We start from the raw sequence: 6,563 nt of genomic DNA on the forward strand, positions 1-6,563 counted from the left end.
GCTTTATTTTCTAAGAGTGGAAGAGCTAGGGCTGGCCGACCTAGGGTTGGTCAGCTTCTCAATATGCCCCCTCAAGCAAAAGTGGGTTGGAAGCACTTGAAGCTTAGACCTAAGCCATTCAAACCGTTGAGAAGGAAGTGGCTTAGTGAAAATATCGGCAAGTTGATCTTGTGTGGAAAGGAACCGCACGATTATACACTTCTTAACGATAAGATCCCAAAGGAAATGGAAATTAACATCAATATGTTTAGTACGGGCACGGAAAATGGGAAAAGCTGCAAGATACGTGGCCCCAATATTATCATAGTAGAGAACCGATGGAGATCTAAGTTTGACCCCAAGTCAGAGAGAAGAGAATTGAGCCACAAGAATTCAGTGGTGGCATTGGCTAGACCTTGGAATTCAGCCTTAGTGCTAGAGTGAGCAATAGTCAGCTACTTCTTGGCACTCTACGAGATCAAATGAGAACCAAGAAAGATACCATGGTCTCTAGTAGATCGTCTGTCGTCAGGGCAACTAGCCTAGTCAGCATTTGAGTAAGCAATCAATGTCTCTGATGCACGACCCAAGAAAAATAAACTAGTGTCAATGGAACCCTTCAGATATAGTAGAATACGTTTAACTGTAGTCCAGTGCTCAGTAGTATGAGAATGCAAAAATTGACACTTTATTGACTACAAAAGCAACATTCAGTTGAGTAAGAGTGACGTACTGGAGTGCACCCACTATGCTCCGATACTGAGTGGGATCAAGGAGTAACTCACCATCAAACCAAGAGAGATGAGAAGAGGTGACCAATAGACTGGAAATCGGTTTGGCTGCAGCAAGATTAGTCTTCAACAAGAGGTCCAATATGTACTTTTGCTGAGAGAGAAACAAACCTGAGGCATCACAGTGAGACTCAATGTTAAGAAAATAGTGCAACGATGTCAAATCCTTGAGGGAAAAAGTTTGAGACAAACTGCTAATAAGCTGAGACACATGCAGAGAAGAAGAGCCAGTAACAATGAGATCATCAATGTAAACAAGAATATATTTATAATCTGATCTTAGTATAGATAAACAAGAAGGATCACATTGAGAGCTATGAAAGCCAATATCATATAGTTTATTACTTAATCGAGAAAATCAGGCCCGGGGAGCCTGTTTGAGACCATAGAGGGCTTTATGAAGCTTGTAGACATGATCAGGATAATTACTATCCTCAAATCCTTTCAGTCGGAACATATAAATCGTATTAGTAATAAAACCATTGAGGAAGGCATTACGGACATCTAACTGGTGGATATCCCATCCATGGGAAACTACTAGTGAAAGAACAACATGCATAGTTGTCGGTTTGACAACGGGGCTGAAGGTCTCAATGAAGTCAACTCTCGGAACTTGAATGAAACCTTGCGCGACAAGACGGGCCTTGTAATGTTCAATCGAGCCATCTGGGTGCCGTTTGATTTTGAAGACCCACTTGGACACAACGATGTTCATAGAGGAATCATAGGGAACCAACTCCCAAGTGCCATTCTGGAGTAGTGCGTGAAATTCGGCAGTCGTAGCAGAATGCCAATGAGGGGACTTAGCAGCCTGTTCGTAGGAAGATGGCTCCTCTTCTTGAGCAGTAACATCATGGACTAGAGCAAGAGGAAGAGGGTGGCAAGTAGATGTCAAAGCTTGAGCCGATCTGGATGCCATTAACCTAGTTGTCATAGTATGAGTACGAACAGGGGGATCCACGGCATGGGTTGTGTCATGCTACTCCTGAATAGGTTTGGTGCGCGGAATTGGTAAGAGATCATCAGTGATGGAAGCTTCCTGTTCTGGTTTAGGGGAAAAAGTGGCAGATTCCTCATTAGTAATAGATATAGATGGTGAGTGATCAGGAGATGCCTCAGGAACAGAATCAGTAGAAGCTGGACACGTGTAAGCATTAATAAGACCCAAAGAGGGGAGAGTAACCCCAGTAGGAGCAGCAGGGTTGGGAGATGGCGATGACTGTACCATTCTAGGAAAGGAATGTTCATAAAAAACAACATGGTGAGCAATGATCTCTTTACTGGTAGCAGGGTTATAACAACCATACCCTTTGTGACTGTTGCGGTAGCCAATAAAGATACAATGAGCAAAGCAAATATCCATTTTGTGAAAATTATAAGGCCAAAGTAGAGGAAAACATTTACAGCCAAATACTTTCAATATAGAATAATCAGGAGGTTTGCCAAATAACTTCTCATGAGGAGAGAGATTACCAAGACCTAGAGTAGGTAGTTTGTTGATAAGAAAGACTACATTTTCAGCAGCATCGGCTCAGAACGACTGAGGGAGAGAAGATGACGCTAATAGAGGTAAGGTGGACTCAATAATGTGCCGATGTCTGCATTCAACATTGCAGTTCTGTTCATGCCTGTGGGGACAACTAAGATGGTGAGTAATACCAGTACTGTCAAGATAACGGGAGAGAGAGCAAAATTCACCACCCCAATCACTCTGAAACGTCTTGATTTTTGTAGAGAAAAGATTCTCAACATGATTCTTGAATTTAAGAAACATATTAAAGACATCTGATTTTCGCTCAATAGGAAAAATCCATGAAAATTTTGAATATGCATCCATAAATAGAAGATAATACCAGAATCTTTTATTGGATAAAGTTGGGATAGGTCCCCATACATCCGAAAATACTAACTCAAGAGGGGAAGAAAAATCTGTATTTGAAGACGGTAAACTTAAACGGTGGGCATTGCCCATCTAACAAGCTTCATACACAAAAGGATGACTAAAACAACCGGAATAAGGTAAACCAAATTTAGAAATAATGTTTTTCACAACTCTTAAGGAGGCATGACCAAGACATTGATGCCATTTTGACAAGGAGGTTTTCTCTCCAACACAAACTTCCATGTTTTCTATCCTCTACTGAACTGCTCTAGGAAACTGATAGTCTATCTCTACTAGTACCTCTGAGTAAAATTCTCTTAGTATGGTCCTTCAAGACAAAGAAATCCAGATGAAATTCAAAAATCAAACCAAGTAAACCAAATAAACCCAAAAACCCCAATATGACTCTTTTTCATGACCCTAGAAATTGACGTAAGGGCCATTATGACAATTTTAAAGTTACATTTTCAGCTATTGAGATGTAAGATTTGAATCTGATATGAACAAATTTGAAAATGACACCATTGCACGTGAAAAAAACAAAGGAAATTATGGGAACCTCAGATTGATTAATTAATCCCCTGAATATTTTCTGGAAAAGCATGTTAGCTAGATTGAGTTGTCTCAGACCTGCTTCAGCCCTTCCTCTCTATAAATAAGATGGGTTTTAAGCTAGAGACTTTTGAAGAAAAAACAAGAACCTAGAATCCCCACCCGAATACCCAACCAGTTCAGCCAAGAACTTCAGAAAGAGTTTCAGTCTCAGATTAGAACCCACTAAAAGTCTCAGACCTGCTTCAGCCCTTCCTCTCTATAAATAAGATGGGTTTTAAGCTAGAGACTTTTGAAGAAAAAACAAGAACCTAGAATCCCCACCCGAATAAACCATTTCAGCCAAGAACTTCAGAAAGAGTTTCAATCTCAGATTAGAACCCACTAAACACCCCAATTTCTCTCAGTGTTTTCATCCTAGCCTTCAAGAAAGGCAGAGCCCTTCCCAGCTCAGATATCCACCCTTGCACATCAAGAAGCAATCACAAGACCTTTGTTCGTCCAAAAATCTCAAGAGACACCATTCCTAGTTAAGCTCTACTAGGATTGCTTCTATAAAGTTTAGTCAAGTCTACATCAAATGCATACATTTCTTAACCAGCATTGGTAGATTTTCATTCTTGTTAGTTAATTTTCGCATTAGTCTCCTTAATTTAAAAGATGATTTGGTTTGATTGCGGATTGATTGAGAATGTAGTTATAGACCTCTGAAAGCTTTCCTTTTAACTTCATGTAATCTTAAAATAAGAGGAAGGGAGGTGGGATTTAGGGTAAATTGATATACCTAATTCCCAATAACATCATCTACATCCTAGTAGATGATCAAGACTTCACACACAAATGGTTGAAAGTGATAACAACAATCATATATATCAAATACACCTATATTGGCAATAACATCATCTAGAAATTAACAAGTAGATGATGAAGACATCACACACAAATGGTGGAAAGTGAAAACAACAATCATATATATATCAAATACGTACACCTAGTATAGGTAAACATTCAGTACTAGTATAGATAATTTAAGTTACACGATCAATGATAAATAATTAGCACTTAATACTTGCCTAATACGGAACATTCAAAACGACAACCCACTCAATGACAAAGTTATAACATATTCATTGACCAACTCCGAGCGATATCAACTATCACCATGGATGCATGTATTTATTAGCTAGTTTAGCTGATAGATGTTTAATTAGGCGGTAGGATAAGAGGCTTTCATGGCAATGCCACAAAGGCCACCATTTGAGGCAGCAACATCTCGTTGGATTCGCATATCTCCATTATCTCCCCACTGAGTGCCCCACGAATTCTTCAGTAACCAATACATCATGCCATCTTCAGTTGTACCATAACCAACCACTGTAACAGCATGGTTTAAATCAGTTCCACATTCCCCTGTAAAAACACCAGTTGAGTGTTGCAGTCTACTGCCTTCAACTGGTGTTTATGGCGACAGAAACTGGTTGCATCGCTACTGCCATCTTCGTTGGAACTAGCGTCTATGGCGACAGAAACTGGTTGCATCGCTACTGCCTTCAATAACTCATTCTCATCATTTGATGGGACGTCCACATATCCACTGATACTTGCTGCATGGGATGCTGATTTCTCTGTGTCGCACATTCCCTGCACTCCTCTGTAAGGGTAGTTTTCTTCGCTGTTAATGCCACCAGTTTGTTGGATATATTGGAATGCAGTATCCATAAAACCACCGTCACAGCCATTATTTTCAGTGTTGCAGTCTACCAGCTGTTGCTCAGATAGAGAAATTTGTTGGCCTTTCTTGATTTGGATAATCCCTTCTATTGCTGCCACTGCCGAGAATGCCCAATAACATCCTATATATATTGAATTGATTACTTTGTTAGTGAATTGTACGTATTGTAATGCTTTGAACCCTAGTTGCACTTGCACCCCAAGTTGAAAGAATCTATGCGCTCGGCATTGTTCTTGAATATGTTGAAGTGTTTCTCCTTCTCTACATTGTCTTGGTATACAACTCCAGGGCGAGCCATCCATTGCTCAAACCTCTCCAACATAGATGCTTGTTGGAGAGTGCGGGCATTGGCTTGAGAAGTAGAAGCTCCTAAAATGATGATCAATAGCGAGGCCATGGCACAGGTTATGAGTTGGCACGCCTTTGTCGTCTGAAGTAGCTGATAACTATATATATATATATATATATGATGATGAATAAGAGGAGAACAAATTAAAGGCTAAGTAATTGAGGATCCATGTCCAATTCCTTTGGTGGTTTTCATTTATATAGAGTTTGCATGCATGTGCACTTCCCCAAGGAAACTATGTTAATTTCCTTGCCGTGCAGGGGGTGTTTGACTTATAACATTTATCATTAGGAATTGATGGGGCTGTATATGATTTTCTTGCACTCAAAGGACGCAACCATGTCACCACTTTGTCAAATTTTGCTGGATGATCACCATATATAACTGGTTGGCCGTGTCTCGATTGTGGATTGTAATTGTAATTAAGTTGATGGGGAATGGCCTGCGGAGATTGCTCATTTGACGGATATTGCCACACACTGAAGTCCCATTACACAAGTGGAAAATGAGACTTAATGTTAAGGTTTCTTGGATTTTGCATTCAATTATCGCCTCCTGCTGCATAATTTTGATTTTCTTTTACCTTGTCTCCTACGGCCAACGTGGGCTGGTCCACAGGTCGAGTCTTGGGCTAGTCATGGACCACTCCAAGCCATGAGAAGAATATCTTTTAAAAAATTGAAAAAAATAATTATAAAAATTTAAAGTAAATTAACAAAATAAAATAGACAAAAAATTAAAAAAACCTTTATATATATATATATTAAAACGAAATTTTGATGTATAAAATTGTTTATATATGCAATAATAAAATGAAATAATATAATAAAAATGAAAATCAAATTATATATATTAAGATACATATGTGCAAATTTATAAACTTTAAGTATTAAAATAATTATTCTATTATAAATATTTTATTTCTATAAATTTCATGAGATTCAAATAATTAATCTTCTCATATAAATGTGGATCTATTAGATTATTTATTCTATTGTTTTATCAAATACTGATTTTGTATATTATTATTTTTAATTTTTTGTTAGAGTTGTTATACATAAATATGTATTATTTATTTGAATTGGATTTAGACAAAAAAATTCATAAGGTTATTTTATTTTACTTGCTAAATTGCTTAGTGGTTTAAGAAATTGGACACTAAGGAGTATTGCCTTAATTGGTTTGGGTTTGAATCACCCCATTCTAGCTCATTTTTTAGTAAAAAACCATGTGTGCATGGCATATGTCTCCGTCCATAACGAACAATACACACCCATA

The 6,563-nt window shown here is 38.2% G+C and overlaps 1 pseudogene; it reads right to left on the bottom strand.

Moving 5' to 3' along the window:
- Positions 1-4,411: 4,411 nt before the first annotated feature.
- LOC148802959 (senescence-specific cysteine protease SAG12 pseudogene) lies at positions 4,412-5,333 on the bottom strand (annotated as a pseudogene).
- Between the last annotated feature and the right edge of the window lie 1,230 nt (positions 5,334-6,563).

The sequence above is a fragment of the Nelumbo nucifera genome, chromosome 1, assembly GCF_055504915.1.
Source record: "Nelumbo nucifera cultivar China Antique chromosome 1, China Antique-T2T, whole genome shotgun sequence".
NCBI classification, from domain to species: Eukaryota; Viridiplantae; Streptophyta; class Magnoliopsida; order Proteales; family Nelumbonaceae; genus Nelumbo; species Nelumbo nucifera.